The sequence below is a fragment of the Rhipicephalus microplus genome, chromosome X (genome assembly GCF_043290135.1).
Source record: "Rhipicephalus microplus isolate Deutch F79 chromosome X, USDA_Rmic, whole genome shotgun sequence".
NCBI classification, from domain to species: domain Eukaryota; kingdom Metazoa; phylum Arthropoda; class Arachnida; order Ixodida; family Ixodidae; genus Rhipicephalus; species Rhipicephalus microplus.
Genome location: NC_134710.1, coordinates 314,491,890 through 314,509,621, shown reverse-complemented (window position 1 = coordinate 314,509,621; position 17,732 = coordinate 314,491,890). Strand labels below are relative to the sequence as shown.

General features: G+C 45.0%; 1 protein-coding gene across 1 annotated transcript in view; it reads left to right on the top strand.

The window, feature by feature from the left end:
- The first annotated feature begins 15,379 nt into the window (after nt 1-15,379).
- The window catches only part of LOC142777223 (uncharacterized), a 36,653-nt gene continuing 34,300 nt past the window's right edge, over nt 15,380-17,732 (top strand). The window contains exon 1 of the mRNA XM_075881551.1: nt 15,380-15,698. The gene's annotated coding sequence lies outside the window, so the exon portion shown is untranslated. The remainder of the gene's footprint in view (nt 15,699-17,732) is intronic.

Here is a 17,732-nt window from a genome sequence, read left to right as displayed (position 1 = left end):
TCATGTTATATTACTACAGGAGACTATTTGTGAGGCACTCACACAAGTGGGTCACCACCCCATCTCACAACGAGGAAAGACCAAGAGAGGTATAGTCACACTCATCAGTAAGAAATTCGTTCACCTATCTCATGAAGTGTAACCCACCTACTGCCGCCCAGTGGCGATACTCATTGAACTTGTACCAAACCGTTTTCTAAAACAAAGCGGTTTTATCCTTAACGTTGAAAGCTCCCTTTTAGAATATAGGCAGTCTTTTCATGCGCTCTTAGCTAAAGCCACAACCCTCACGCAAAACTTTCCGCTTGCTATAGCAGGTGACTTCAGTGCCTCACACCCGTCATGGGGTTACCCCTAAGCAACGGCAAACGGCACCAACCTCACGCAAGCAATAGACGACCTGTCCCTCACACTCATAACAGATCACCGATCCTCAACGAGCCTTGTCACATCGGTACAATGCGACACTACGCCGGACTTGGTATTTATCCGTAACGTCACAGGCCACACCTGGGCCTATATGCAAGAGAACCTGGGCAGCGACCACTTCATCATACGTACCGAACTACCTAACGCATTATCCCCACCACGTACATTCACACTAATGGTCTGGGATATCTTCCGCACCCTCCGCAAAAACAACACAAAGTAATACAACAGATTCACTGAACTACCCGTCTCCTTAACTCAGGAAGACATAGCGAAAACAACGAAAACCATACAAACAAAACTAGAGGTCCCTAGAATGGACCCACACCTCGCACATTTGCTGGAGGCAAAGCGTTCATACTAGCGTGCTGGAAAACACATCGACTAAACAGACGCTTACGAAAACGCGTATCAGTACTAAAATAAGACATCGAAAAATATTGCCTGGAGCTCACACGACTCCAATGGCATGAACTCTGCTCGGCGGTCGACGGCCGCATGAGTACAAGGGGTGAACGTAACCTCCTAAAATACATACTTGATGACCGCCAAACAAAAGACAACCATAGCCATGCCATTGACGGTCTCCTACACTGGCACAAAAATACGGGAGGAACGGAATCAACCTTTCTTTAAGAAATCGCCAAACTACACCTCCTCCTAAAGACTGCACAACCCACCGACTACCCACAAATAGAATGCGAAACAATACCTGAACTCGATGACACCTTCACGGAGTCTGAAGTTCAGGAAGCACTACGTAACCTGGATGGTCGATCGGCTCCCGGTCCTGACAACGTAATCAACCGCAATTTGTGGAATTCAGATGACCAAGGCATCAAACTACTCACAAAAGACATTAACCACATGTGGGAGTTTGGCCAGGTACCTGAACAATGACGCACAGCCATGGTAATCCTTCTCTCAAAGCCAGGTAAACCAATAAACTTCGACAATTTACGCCCTAATCTCTCGAAACTCATGTATAGGAAAATCACCTGAACATGCAATGCTAAATCATGTCTCGCGTTACATAGAGGATCCCAACTCTTTCCCTTCATCATGGTTGGGCTCCGTTCGCACTTATCAACACGATACGTCATGCTATTACTAAAGAAACAGATTTTCGGCTCAAAAACGAGAGATGTCCGTGGCATCCTCGCCCTATACCTCAATACAGCATTCGATCGCTCCTCCCACCGCATTATACTGGAATTCATTCCCAGCCTCGGTCTCAGTAGAAGATTCCAGGCATACATTCGTTCTTGCCTACAAGACCGAATAGCTAAGATTCGAATATCGCAACTTACATTCGACCCATACAATAGGTTCCGACGGGACACAACAAGGGGCAGTTATTTCTCCACTTCTTTTTAACATTGAAGAGACTGTCTGACAAACTCTGCGGCATCCCTAGCATAAACCATCCTGTATGCTAAACCCTCAAAGTGGACGTCATCCGCGCATCGAAGTCCGCCCATGACCGATCAACCGAAATCCGGAAAAGTTAGTGCCATCCGTGAACTCATCGCTACTTAGCCCTGACACGTGATGGACCAGCTGGTGAAACGCCCCCGCCTTTTAAATACTCAGACGCATCGTGGGACACAACCACACTTTGGGCAGCAGTGGCAGCAGGTGGTCCATCGCAGCACTGTCTTAATTCATCTTCTTGCCTATGCGCAGGTTGGTTACCATTCTTAGCACGTTATTGTTGCTATATAGCTGCTGCTACTGCTGCCCTTGGATCTTGTATTTTGTGCCTAGAAGAACTTTACAATGAGTCACATATGCGAGTCTTGTAAACAGTACTTCTCTGAGGATGATGATGTATAACGTGTGCAGAATGCACACAATGCTATCACGTCGGAGAATGTATTGGTCTAAGTGAGCGCACCAATTTAAAGAAAAGTAAAGAGCCAAGGAAAGCGTTCAAATGCCAGAATTGCCGTGCACCTTCATCTCAGAACAGCCAAATTAATACTTACGCTGGTCAGTCATCTTTTAGAGAAGCCTAAGGCAGCAACTTGCGGACATGAGCAAAAGCTTGGCAAGCCTGACTACCAAGGTCGATCACCTTGCAGAATTAAAAGAAACCGTGACTAGCATCGAACAATCCAATCAGCACATCTCAAATACGCATGACAAGCTTCTTGAAATCAGCGCAAGCCATGATAAAGAGATAGAAAGCCTCCGCACAGATGGGATGCTGTTGAGCAAAACGTTGACAAAAAAGAAATTCTCAAACTAAATAATGAGCTTAATGACCTACAGCAGTACAATCGTCGCCAGAATCTGGAAAAACGTGGCATTTTATTGAAAAAGAGGATATCATATCAAAAGTTAACGACCTTGAGAAGAAGCTTGACTTGCCACCATTGTCTCACTGTGACGTAAAAGCAAGCATTGGTTGCCCCCACGTAATGGGAACCCCCCCCCCCTATATTGATAAGATTTGCTTGAATGAGCTTGAAGGCGGCATGGCTTGCAAAACGTGCCAAACTGAGAGATAAAGACAGCAGTATCCAGCTGCTAGACAACTTAACACCTGCAAACAAGAAGCTTCTTTGGATTGATTGATATGTAGGGTTTAACCTCCCAAAAGCACCATATGATTATGAGAGACGCCTAGTGGAGGGCTCCGGAAATTTCGACCACCTGTGGTTCTTTAACGTGCACCCAAATTTCAGCACAAAGGCCTACAACATTTCCGCCTTCATCGGAAATGCAGCCACCGCAGCAAGCTTCTTTAGATGGCAAGGACGAGAGCCACTGAAATGAACTATCGTTTCACTTGGTCGTCGCAGGGAAACATTTTTGTCTGAAAGAATCCTGAAGCACGGACAATTAGGATTACATCTGTGGATGATTTAAACAAGAATTTTTTCTAAATATCATATCTACTGCTTTTCTTTCAGCTTGTATTGATGAACCAGTCATTATATCACAATGCTGTCTTCTTCAAAATGTTGATTAAAGACTCGGACTTCCATTCTGAACGAGGTCTTGCCCTTTATCATTTTAATGCACAGAGCATGAGGAACAAGGGTAAAGAAATCGAAAGTGAATTGACACACCTCGGTTATGACTTTGAAATCATGGGTTTCTCGGAAAATATGTTTTCTTCACAGTCAGATGTGATCAATTTGGAAAATTACAATATGGAATCAATATTCAGAATAGGAAAACGTGATGGTGGTGTAGTCTTATATATTAAACAGAACTTGCCCATCGAGGCATGACCCGACTATTGCATTGTTTACAAATATTTCGAAGCTATTACTTTGATACACAAAACGGTTGTAATTGTGGTGATCTACCAGCCCCCAGGTGGTAGCACAGACCTATTTCTCTAGTTCTTCGAGAAGCTCCTTCTTCATGCTGATTCTAACATATGGTTTGTTGTATCATTTGGTGACTTTAATATTTATGTCTCAAAAGATGATCCTACTAAACTAAAGCTAATAAAATTGATGTTGTCATATGGCTCTGAAAACGTCATTAACACACCTACCAGAATAACTAGCAGATCGGAAAGAATTATTGATCTCTGTTTCACTAATTTATCACCCGACAATACACCAGCTGGAGAATTCAGCTCAGGTATAAGTTCTCACCTGTCTTTTTTGCACTATTACGAATGCCTGAACTGCAGCATTTTCCCAAATATACCCATAGAGACATAAACGATGTAACTGTCCTTCAATTTTGTTCTCTAATGCTTGACTGCAACTGGGATGACTTGTATCGAGAACCTGATCCGTCTAAGTAATATAACCTGTTCACAGCGAGAATCATAGGCAATTCCAATATTACTTTTCAGTACGCTGTTGTAAAGAAACACAAAAGAACAAGAAAGGAGTGGTTCACGCCAGTACTTCTTAAATGGATAAACGAGGAAAATAAACTTTTTGAGCGTTTTTTCAAAGCAAAAGATGAAATTCCTCTCGCTGAGTTCAAAAAGTTCCGAAACAATCTAAACAAGGACCTAAAAAGAGCTAAAATAGATTTCTGTGCCTACAAGTTTTCTACAATGATTGAGAATTCAAAAATGATTTTGAATTCAGTAATATATTGATAGAAAAAAACCAGGCCACCGTTCCGCACGATATAGAGATAAACAACATTCAATATAGGGGCAAAGCATTAGCAGACAAATTTATTCTTTACTTCAGTGATGCGGGATCAACAAGCACTATCACGCAAGTGTCTGGCCTTAAACCGGCCCAATCCTATATTCAAAGTCCACGCGCTAATTTATTGTTTTTATCACCAGTTACCGAGGAGGAAGTCGCCACACTTATATGCTCACTAAGGAATAGTTCCCCAGGTCAAGATGACATTGTCGTAACACCTATCAGGGCAATTACTAATTTGATTGTCGCTCATTTGCTTATATATGTAACAGGGTCTTTTGACAGAAATTTAGGCAGAGATCTTGCATACAATCTACGTACTGTTGCTTTGGTGGGACTGATGTGTCGGACAAACTATAGCAAACAGTCAATTGATAACCAAATTGTTTTACTGTGCAACAAGATTCCTGAAATAATAGAATACGCCAGGAAGACGAAAAAGAGTACAAAATTTAAGAAGCCAATTATAAATGTAGTAATCCAAACCCACTTATACGGTGCGTGTGCTGAATATCGGTAATGTATCAAATATATATGTTGTAATCATTGTTTCTTATCATTGTTTACCATATACACACAAATTGCATGTATTTCAATATAATTTAATAGTGTTTGTAACATATTTGTAATTATCGCTAAGGAAGAGCTTTGTTTGAATTTTAACCGATATTTTCTGCACTTGTGAGGATCATTGTTTCTATATTTTTGTATGTATAATATTCAACTTGATATGTATTGTTTAGCTGTACTTGTTGGAGGTGCCTCACGAAGAGTAGGTGAAGTCAGGAGACGCTCTCTCTTTTTGCCCTTTCGTGGGCATTTTTGTAGTAATGCCCAAACAAAGGAAATAAAAAAATAAAAAATATCCGCAGATGACGTCACCATTTGGTGCCCTGGAGGCTCTTTGGCAGATTTAGAACAGGCCCTTCGAACCACCCTCGATACCACAGGAGCCTACCTAAAAAACACCGGACTGCGACTGGCGCCCACCAAATCAGTGTCGCTGCTATAGCGGCCATCTCGCCAAGCCGTTCATAATTTAACGCCCTTATATGAACTACCCATCGTGCTACACGCCAAAGACGGGCAACAACTACCCCGCGTGGGCTCCGTACGCATTTTCTGCCTCCGGATCGAGGCCACTGGCTGCCATGCACAAACAATAACACACATCACAGCAACGACGGAAAGCATGCTCCGAGTGATTCAGCGAGTCTCGGGTCACAGACGCGGCCTTGGAGAGGCCAACCTTTTCTGCATATACCACGCATACCTGGTGAGCCACATTAACTACGTCACCTCTGCCCACGACTTGATGAAAGTAGAAATGATAAAACTAAACGCGCTCATGCGCAAAAACATTAAACAAGTCCTTAGTTTACCTCTAAACACGAGCACTTCCCGACTCGACCAACTAGGCATCCACAACAAGATCGATGAAGTGATCGAGGCCCAGACCACGGCCCAAGTGATCCACCCCTCCTCCTCTATCGCAGGCCACCAAGTTCTAAGCGAGGCTGGGATGTCCCCACATCCCTACCTTGAACGCGCAGTAACCCTCCCCAGAGCTGTCCACAATACCTACATGGTAAACACATTTCGGCTTAATTTTCACCCGCAACACAACAAAGGCAGATGCCTGGCCCATGCTCGCGCGACCCTCGACCGTACCGCTGCGAATCGCAACTCTACAGTCTTCGTCGATGCGGTGCAATACAATAACTCCTCCACCTTCGCTTCGCACTAGCGGTAGTATATGGCGATGGAGCCCTACGCTATGCCACCTCGGTTAGGCTAGCAACGAGCGCCATAGCCGAGCAGGTTGCTATAGCTTTATCGATGGTCGACCGCTCACACACCCATGTTTTTAAAGACTCTCGTGCCGCCATTCGGGCTTACGGAAGCGGCAACATCGCTCGAGAAGCAGCCCGCATTCTACAAACAGGCACATGAATGTTTAGCAAAGGGCTTACACTACCTATCTTGGATTCCTTGCTACATAAGCAAAGATGTCTACCCACAGCAACCCAACCTCAACTAAATGGCTCATGACCGAGATGACCGAGCGCGAGAACTGACCCGCCACGGCGATCAATCAGCTACCGAAGAGCTCGGTCCAGACGTAGAGTTTAATGATCTTTTACTTACCTTTCACAAAATTACCTTCTACTACTGAAACGATAGAAGCAAATACCTTTGACCACATGCAAAGCTCGAACGCGCATACGAGGTAGCTTTTCGCAAGCTACAAACGAGATCATACCCATCACGGGGGCGACTCAACCATTACAACTCAGACATAGATTCACAATGCCCATACTGCTCATAAGTGTACTCTTCACTCGAACACATGCTCATGCAATGTCCCGCGTTACCTCGAGGACCTCTCACCAGTGAGCACAACTGGTAGGAGGCACTCAAGAGCCCCAGTCTCAGAAACCAACAAAAGGCAGTCCATAGGGCCCAAGCACTGGCGGAATGCGACCATGTTACCGCTAGACTTGGGCATCGCCTACAGTAACTGCTGCTAGAGTGTCCCTCGTGGACACCCTGGTGGCTTAAACTCCTCAAGACCATTTATTAAAGTTCTTGACTGACTGACTGTAATATTGTTACTGCGTATGTGACTTGGGTATGAGCCTCTGGCCAGTGAGCCAACTGGGAGGAGGCACTCAGGAGCACCACTCTCAGAAACCAACAAAAGGCAGTCCAGAGGGCCCAAGAACTGGCGGAACGCCACCACGTTCGCGCCCCTACTCGCTGCAGAAACCGGGCTGCAGAAATTACCGGGCTGCAGAAACCGGGCTGCAGAAACCGGGCTGCAGAAACCGGGCTGCAGAGACCGGGCTGCAGAAATTAGGTGCCTTTCTCCTGTTCTAACCACTACCACCACCACCACCTAATCGGCTGTCGCCTACAGTAGCGGATGCTTGAGTTTCCCTCGTGGACACCCTGGTGGCTTTTAACTCCTCAGACCATTTATAAAGTTCTTGATAGACTGACTAATATTGTTACTGCGTATGTGACTTGGGTATGAGCCTCTGGGTAGCGCGGAATAGGGAGATAAAAGAACAGAACGTTCGGCTAGAAGAAAGGCCTCCGGTGCACGACACCTTCAAGTCTACTGGTACGTCAAAGCGGATTAAACAAATTTCGAAACGTGACAGAGTTGTGGAGGTGCTGGGTAGTAGGATGAACAGGTAGGCGGATGATGGATGGTGTCGTCGACCAGGGTGTCTTGTCACTGCAGCTCATCACGCTCTATTGCCCGTATAGTAGCGGCAAGTTCGGCAGGCGGGCTCACGTCGATGCTGGCGACCGTTGTTACATTTGCCAGCCTACCAAATTTCGGGGCAATACAACGGGTCTTCAACTTCTCAAAAGTGCGGCAGTGACGTTGGACGGTGGAGACGGAGGTGAGGTCTTCCCTGCCTATCAGGAAATTGTAGGCGTCCTCTGCGATATCCTTCAGAATGTGCCCGACCACGTTCTCTTCAACCATATACGGGTCTATGATCTTGCAAAGCATCAGAATCTCCTCTAGTTAGGTAATACATGTTTCTCCAGGAGTCTGAGCGCTTTAAGCCAACCTGCTTTCCGCAATTTTCCTAATCAAATCAGAGTCGCCGAAGCACTTCTTGAGTTCTTCAGTGAAATAATCCTCTGTTGTTTAAGAATCTTCGTGGTTTTCGTACCACATCAGGGTGGTTTCCGTGAGAAACAGCATGACATTTCCCAGTTGGTCAGTGGGATACCAGCAGTTGTACCAGCTCATCCTTTTGTAATGTGTCAGCCAAATATCCAGATCTTCTCCGGCTATTTCCGCGAACGGGCGGGGTTTCATATATTCATACAGAGATGCAGGTGGCAGTGGCCTTTGCGTGGTTGAGAACCCGTGACCTTCGGTCTCGGTCATGACGGTTGTTGTCAGTGGCAGACCAGCAAGATGACAGCTTTTGCGAAGTTAAACAGCTGCGGCTCCATGGTTCGTCGACGGGCTGTACCATGCACTTCCACACCTCTGTTACGTTGCATATGAATGTCGTTGCGTATGGTAGTCGCTCGCTAAGCAAATCCGAGCTACACCGTCACCGAGCAAAAATGCCTCGCAGTAGTCTTCGCACTGCAGTGCTTCCAGTCCTACTTGTACGTACGCCCCTTTACCATCGTGACAGATCATCATTCGCTCTCCTGGTTGGTCAATCTGTGCTACCCATCTCATCGACTAGCGCGTTGGGCACTCCCTCTGCAGGAATACGATTTATGGTTTTCTACAAAAGTGGTTGTCGTCACGCTGATGCAGATTGTATTTCACGACTACCGCTACCATCGACAGACTATGAAGGTGACAACTTGCACACCTACATTGCACCATTGAACCTGCCACGTCCTGATACCTAGTGCCTTCAAGACTGAGTAGCAAAGGGACTTCACCATACAGCAGCTCCTTCCTACCGAGTCAAGATCATCGGTGACTCGCTTCTGCATCCGCGATGGACTAGTATACAAAAAGAACTATGCTACGACCAGCTCAGGATATCTATTCGTGGTTCCAAAGAGTCTTCGCGTTTTCGTCTTGCAGGCTATGCATGATGATCCAACGTCCGGTTATCTAGGCACAGCGAAAACTCTTTGTCGGCTTCAAGAAAAATTTTACTGGCCAAAAATGCACCAGACGACGGCACAGTACGTCTGTAGTTGCAACAAGTGTCAACGGTGCAAGCGTCCTACCAGTGCTGCTTTCGGGCGACTACTTACTATTTCAACCCGTAGAACTCCACTTGAGCAAGTTGAGATAGACCTTCTAGGACCATTTCTGCGGTCTTCTAATCGCAATCACTGAAGAGTCGTATGCACTGATTGTTTAACACGGTACTGCGAGACAGCTGCTATACCATCGGCAACCGCAGCTGACGTGTGTTTGTTCATGCTGCGTTTTGTGGTTCTACGACATGGAGCTCTTATAATTGTTATCAGTGATGGTGGGCGACAATTCACTGCAGACGTGGTGGAAGAGATGCTTCGTGTACGTGCTTCAACCTTTCGTCACTCTACGCCATTTCTTCCCCCAACAAACGGCCGGACGGAACGAACCAATATGACTCTAACAAACGTGCTCTCTACGTATGTCACAGCAGATCATAAGAACTGGGACGGTGTGCTACTTTTCATAACTTGTGCAATTAACACCGCACATCATAAAACTACCGGCGACAGTCCGTTTTTTCTTCTAAATGCTCAGCCGCCTCGTCATACTCTGGATAACTTCTTCCCGTTTTTCGACCACCATGATTCGCCCCGCCGCGGTGGTCTAGTGGGTAAGGTACTCGGCTGCTGACCCGCAGGTCGGGGGCTCGAATTCCGGCTGCGGCGGCTGCATTTCCGATGGAGGTGGAAATTTTGTAGGCCCTTGTGCTCAGATTTCGGTGCAGGTTAAAGAACCCCGGGTGGTCGAAATTTCCGGAGCCCTCCACTACGGCGTCTCTCATAATCATATGGTTGTTTTGGTACGTTAAACCCCACATATCAATCAAGCATCATCATCGATCACCATGACTTCGCTATATCCGTGATCATCTGCCGTGCAAGAAAAGCCTGACACCTTGCTTACCTGTACCTGTGCACTCTCGCTTCACAAGATCGCTCAGACAAGTTTTGACCGTGAGCGTCAACACGTGACCTATAATTGCGGAGACTTCGCGTTGCTGTGGACGCCAACTAGAAAACGTAGGTTGTGTGAGAAACTGATCGCACAGTATGCGGGACCTTATGTTGTTCTAGACCGTATGAGCAATTTAACTTATTGCGTAGCAGGTCTTTACTCAATAAGCCGACAGTCTCGATTAACTGAACTTTCCCATTTAGCACGTTTGATGTGCTTTATTCCCAGAGAAACTCTTCAACTCACCCGCTCGGCTTCGTGTGGGTGGAGGGAAATGTTACTGCATATGTGACTTGGAGCCTCTAGATAGCGGAGAACAGGGAGATCAGAGAAGAGAACGCTGGGCTTGCGAGAAAAGTGTCCGTGACACGTTCTAGTCTACCGGTAAGTCAGAGCGGAATTATTGCATTCCTAAACGTAACAATATGAAGAAAATGTAAGAAAACCTGGTCACTCGCAAAATATGACCACTTACCTATGTTTGTGTTGGTTACTAAGGAAAAAATAATAAATCAGAAATATAAACTGCTTTTAAGGCAGTGAGACAGTTGACAATAGCCCCGCTGTGGTGGCCTCGTGGCTAAGATACTCACTTGCTGACCGGCAGGTCGCGGGACGAAATCCCGGCTGCGGCGGCTGTATTTCCAATGGAGGCGGAAAGGTTGTAGGCCCGTGTGCTGAGATTCCGGTGCTCGTTAAAGAACCCCAGATTATAAAAATTTCCGGTGCCCTCCACTACAGCGTCTCTCACAATAATATGGTAGTTTTGTAACGTAAAAACCAACATATGGATCAAATAGAAGGCAATATATCGAATGCTACTGTGATGCAACTCCAAGTATCAACAACGTTGCTCATCACGCGACTTTCGTCTTGCTTTTCTATTTTTGGTGGTTCCTTTAAATTTGGCACTGAGCATTCGAGTAACGCCATTTGTTATTGGGGGGTGGGTTTGGGGGAAACGGCGAATTGATTATGATCATTTCAGCTATGATATATGAGGCGCAATTGCTGGGAACAAGCCGTTATGGATGCTGGTTGCGAGCTGCCACTTTCCGCGTGAGACAAAAGCTTCCTGTCCACCAAAACATAACGGAAGTACGTTACGATGCCTTCATTTTCACAATGAACGTCATAGACTACGTTTAGCACTAGGCTTTTTCTCTTTGCGACGCAAAGGTTATTGCCACCTTTTTATTTGAGCCGGACGCCTGATTTAAAAGTTTTACTATAAAAACATGGTCTCAATTTCTTTCGATGGTCTGATCAATCCGCGGGCTATTTTTGTTGGAGGTTAGAACTAACTTTCAGTGTGTGCTTTGATCATGCTCTCAAATTAAAATGTATGATCAACGACTGTCTCTTTGCCTCTAATTATAATTGTAATGTTTAAGCGCTGTATAATTTTTGAACGTGATAATTTTAACGAGCTCGTTTCAAAAAATTGACATGTTGGCCTCACTGCTAGCTTCTGCGTTTTTGAGCGAGAAATCATCATTGTGCCTGTGACAAAAAAAAAGAATCCTGCCAATAAAAACTAACATAAAACTTCAATACGAGTGAGAATCGCACCCAGGCTCTCTGTGGGGCAATCAGTTTTCATACCACAGAGGCACGCCAGTGTTCAAATTTGACCCGAAAAAAATAACAGTACCGATTCCATGTAGTAGAAGTACTCATTACTATTTTGTCCAGTCAAAACAAAAAGAAAACAGAGACTCGCGTTTACACTTTTTTTGTTCATGTAGCAGAAGGAATTTCTTCAATTCACGCAATTTTAAGTGGTAGAAGCGTGGTATCGCGGCAGACATCTAAAAATGTGAAATGCGCAACAAGTGGGTGTTAGAATGGCCCGGCCACTACAGAGCGCTCAAAATTATGTTCGCGTGTGGCTGTACGCACGTGTAAAAGCCCCTTTGTTGATTCGCTAAAGGAAATATTATGGCGCAGTGGGTACTACGCAAATGTACTTAAAGTATACATTTTACCATAATTTGAAACGGCCAGTGTTGCACACAAAGTCGTTCGTTCCCTCACGACATGGTGGAGGCATACACTAAGACAGAAGATAGGCGAGTAATTGAGAAGGTGATTCGCACAGGGCCCGGTTACGCTATTGCTGTCTAGCCTTGAAGGCGAAGCTTATGCGTCATCCAAGTTTTGTAATTGTTGTGTTTGTAACTGCTGTGTAATTGTTGACACACAATACACAAAATACTCAATGGCGTCATCTATGCCATATCTGCCTGTTGCTACCACATGTCATAATAATAATATTGGACATGCAATTTTTATTTGCACTACAAGATGCAAGGCTAGACAGCCAATTCACTTAGGATCGTTCGACTGCTAGCCCAACACTGCTGGGTGAAAGAGATTGCAGGCTACATATATCAGGTTCTCAAGCTGCTTCTAGCAGCTTTTGTATTGCTTCACGCCCCTATGTAACCAATTGTACACAGAAAATAAATAATGAACAAAAAAAAAGTTGGCAGATCCCACGTATCTGGGAGTCAACGTTATGCGAAGCATGCGGAGGGCAGGTGACTGTGTTGCAATTTTTTCATTGAGTGACACGTCTCGAAATGAGGCTAAATATATGCACAAATGTTTCACGCACAGACATAAGTTGAAGAGTTGCAGATGTTTATATAGGCAGTTATTTAAACTTGTCAAACGATGACACCTGGAACATGCGTATTAGAAACACCAGAAGCTGATATGAAGCACTGATGCTCGCACAGATGCATGCTGGCCCTGGACACTGCTATATAAATCAACTTCGGCACATGGCAACTAATCACAATTGACGTTAACCCGACGTGACGGCTGCATCAAAGGAGTGCATACGTACTGTTTATAAAATTGGACAAGCAGCACTGCAACCACTATTCACGTTTCACGAAAATTATCGTCTACTTGAAAAGTAGTTCCGAGCCCTGGCGTAGCTCTGTAGTAAAATCCTTCGTTGCCACGCAGAAATCTTCGGTTCTATTCCAGCTAGGACCCTTTCATTTATTCTTCGCATTCGTCGGGTATTCCTTGACGCTCGCGCGTTAAAATCGCCCATGTGTGTTCTCGTCGTTCCTTGGTATATACTAAGTGTCAATTAGTTATGGCACATACCCGCATACCCGCGGTATGTGCCTTGGTATGTGCCACCGTCTGGCGGGAAGTGTTTGACGACGTACGCGACGGGGTTGTGACATTAATTATGTCTTGACCGGCGCGTCTTTTTCAACAAGCGATCTTACCCTCCTATGCTAATTTTGGTACATGTCACATCAAAACGGTGACCACGAGAGCCCACTAGCGTAAGCGGCTAGATAGATAGATAGATAGATAGATAGATAGATAGATAGATAGATAGATAGATAGATAGATAGATAGATAGATAGATAGATAGATAGATAGATAGATAGATAGATAGATAGATAGATAGATAGATAGATAGATAGATAGATAGATAGATAGATAGATAGATAGATAGATAGATAGATAGATACGCTCAAAGTCGCCGAAGTTAGCTAAAAAATGCTTCGCATTTAAAAACAAACAAACGAACGAACAAGTGGCATGAAGCAGACTCGTTATAGCAGTCGTTACTGTTGGAGTCTGGCGCAAAGCTAGTCCGCGAACCTCAATGGCCGACATCTTGTGACATCATTGGTATGAAAAACGTTATAGTCGTAAAATGGGTAGCGATACCACCTTGAGAACCAGCTCCATCCATCTTCTGACACGCGTGCTTTGAAGACTGAACAACCTGAAGGATCATGCCCGTTATGGTCGTCTAGTGACTGTCGCACTCGGCTGCTGACACGCTGGTCGCGGGGTCAAATTCTAGCCTTGATGGCTGCATTTTCGACGGAGGCGAAAGTGCTTGAGGCCCGTGTGCTTAGGTTGAGCTGCATGTTAAAACACCACAGGTAGTTGAAATTTCCCGAGACCTCAACTACGGCTTCTCTCATAATCACATAGTGCTTTCGGGACGGTAATCTCTAACAATTATCAATATTACCACCAGGATGAGTACACGAAACAGGTTCAGGAAAATCTCAATACGGAAGAGTGTAGATAACTTCTCGACAAATATGTTGTTCATGAAAAAAATATTCTTCAAATTGGTGATGTGTGCAGCAAAATGCAGATCTGTTACTATAAGGACAAAAAGAACAAATATATATAAAAAAGGATTGGATGAACCCTCTGAACGTTCGCAGGCAATCCATGCAACAAATGCAAATAAACGTCGGGAGGAGAAAGGAACAATTGTTTAGATATAGAACAAGACAAGCACCTAGACGAAGGGGCACGAACCATGCGATTCTTTCAAAGAAAAGTTCCTTTGAAAAGAGGCGACGTTTTGTAAACTGGCGTTGACGGCACGCTGTAGCAAGATGCCATGAACTTTAACACGCAGTAACGAGATGCCATCATTTTTTTTTCGTGATGACACATTATACACCCCTACAAATATTTTGACCCTCCGTGGTAACTTATAACATCCATAATGTCACGTCGCTAAGCTTTAGAGGGGGGGTTTGAGTCCCGTAAACAATGGCCGCGTTTTAATTGGCACGAAATGTGAAGAACACCCGCGTACTTAGATGTATATGCTCGTTGAAAAACCACAGATGGTCGTAACTAATATTGAAGTACCCCACTGTGGGGTGCTGCTCAATAATATCATGGTTTTGACCTATAAAATCACAGAAGTTATTTTATAAATAAAATTTCTCTATAGGGTATACGTTAAAAATTACATTTATTTTTTCGGCAAGGCCAGGGATAGAGTTGCGCATACTGTGTGCCCAGTTATGCAATTTTCCCACATTTCTTTAAGTCTGGTTACTCTTCCTTTGTTCTTGCCTCGTTCCCGGGATGAAATCAATCTGCGTGCGTGTGCTTATTCATGCGTTCGTTTCGCATACGTATGTTATATGCTCGACAAAAAAAAAAAAGCCGCCGTTGTTTTCTCAGATATCGCCGCTGATAAAATACAAGCAAAATACCCTTGTGCTACCACGTCTACGACGCTGACGCACTGACGCGTGGGAACGAGCGCGCAACATGAGCGGAGCACATCTGCTGCGCTCCTTGCCTACAAAAGGTGCACTGTGAGCCGATCGTGAACGCCCGTAAGCGTCACTGGAGATGGGACATGCACACTTGGGTGCTCTGGGCGAGCAGCCGGGTATTTTTCCTACGGCCGGTACCTGGACAACACGCGCCGCAGCCGCTCTCCGACGAGACGAAGCTGAACCAGCGAGAACGGTGGATGAGATCTCACTCTAAGCCGTAAGGTCTTTATAGTGACAGCCCAAAGCAGGGCGCGACATCTCGCTTGATCTCAGTTATTACTGAGACAGAAGATTTTGACACGTCAGCAGTTTCATTCTGGAGTGCATAATTTTCCCGTTTTTTTTTGTTCTACTGTCCCGGCTGCTTCCTGCTAAGCATCGAATTTCGTGAGTAGCGTTCACTTTATTTTCTTGCATTGGGGCTTTTTGTTCCTACAGATTATCCGGTGTATAGTGAAGGGTATTTCAAAGCATGGCGGTAAATACGCTACTGCTCGTTCAATAGAGGTTTTTACTCTGTGCGGTTGACCGTTGCACGCAAAATACTTAGCGTGTAATGGAATAACGGGCGTGAACTTCGCATGTTCGCGCCTGTAAAACATGGCGGTGCCTCTGAAGGCGATTGCCTTCCACCTCGAATCTATCGAGTGGTTGTTACGCGCTTTGCAGCTGGCTAGCTTCGAATACAAGATTTGCTTCAGATTCATAGCCATAATCTTCGACAGGAAAGTATTTGTGCCGATTCGCCAATGTTTTTGAGAGATTTACTCAAATAATCTATGTTGTGAGCTTAGTCAGTTACGCTCCCGAAAACTCAGAGGTCGTAAAGTACGTGTTTCCTAGTTGTCTTCATTCTTCCATAGATGTCGCCACTTGAAGTGGTGGCAGCTACGAAGCACGTTAATTGGTAAAACGTCTGCCCTTTTATTTGCCAGAAAACCGAATGAACTAAACACCTTTATGCTAAGTTAACGTCCTGTGAATTCCCCAAGTTAAGAAACTGATTATAAATATGTGTGCTGAGCGTAGGTGGGCCAACTCACTCACGTGTCGACGCACTCCAACTCATTAGGACACAGATCAAGTTATCAGTCCGGGTGAGTGATATTATGACTGTGTTTGAGGCTGAGCGAGTCTGGTTGAAGAAAAGGTTTGTTCATGCGAGTCAGAGTGAGTGCGCTTTGTGAAACGTTTGGTGAGTCTGTGTCCGAGTGAGCCCCAAGTTCAAAACAAAGTTCGTGAGATGGTTTGTGGGAGCTACGCAATTTTTACCGTCCTGTGGTGCTGATTATGTACGGTGCCTTGACCATTTAGATAAAAGTATTTATAAAGTCGTTATTTGCCGTAAGCATAAATTAACAATTAACGAGCCATTATAGTTTAAAACTTTGATAACAAATAGAAATACACTTTTGATAGTGTTTCAGGTTAATTACAGGAAGTGGCGCCACCAAGTGTGGTTATGGTGCCTTTGATGCACGCTGTCCGCGCTTCGGGGTGAAGGAATCTGCCGCGTTCACTGCGGCGCAACATCCGTATTTTTGGCTGCGGTGTCTCACCAACGTCTCATAGTCGCATCTCAATGGTGGCTACACTGAGAGGCGCGGGACTCGAGCAAAAAATGGCGGCTTGGCGGCATCTTCCGAATGAAACTATGGTAACACCCTGTGGAGAGGGCACGCATCAGGCTCATTAGAGCGTGTTAAAACCCCTTGCTTGATCTAGGAAAGTAACGACACTCTCCTCCGCGTGCACATTTTCTCCCCGATTTTTTTTCATCCCACTTCAAAGTGTCGTGAACACGCGCTTTCCCCAACAGTGGCGGAGAAACTGGATTCTATGAACCGTGTGGCGGCGCTGTCCATTGCTGGCGCGTTGGCTAGTGGTGAACTGAAGTAGCGGTTGGCGACGATGGGGTCACCTGGCTGGGCATTGCACCAGCGTCATGGTCTGAGAAATGCTACCGAATACTTTTGCAGGTGATTGGAATGCTCACTGTATCTAAAATACCGATCATTGATGCAGACAGGAAAAATTCTATTTTTGTGGACCATATGGAAAATCTTCTACAGAGCCGCATTTTCAAACGCGGGTAGACCGGCCTATTTTTTGCTGGGCACGTAGTTTTAGATGTCCTGACATGGCATTTTATTCACAATGCAGTTTTAAAGGCTCAGTATTTCTTTGAAGCGCTCAAATTGCGAACAAATGTGCTTTGAGTGTTTCTATCTATCGATCATCTAACTACTTACCTATGCCTGAGTACCGTAGTTGTCTTCTGCTTAACCGGGTATAAACTAAATTTACCAAATGAATCTATGATTGTTGGACGAACTTGAAAGGCACGAGATTAAATGTATAACGTGATATTCTTGTCGATACGTCCTAAAATTGTTTTGCTCAGTCAGGTGTAGCCCATAT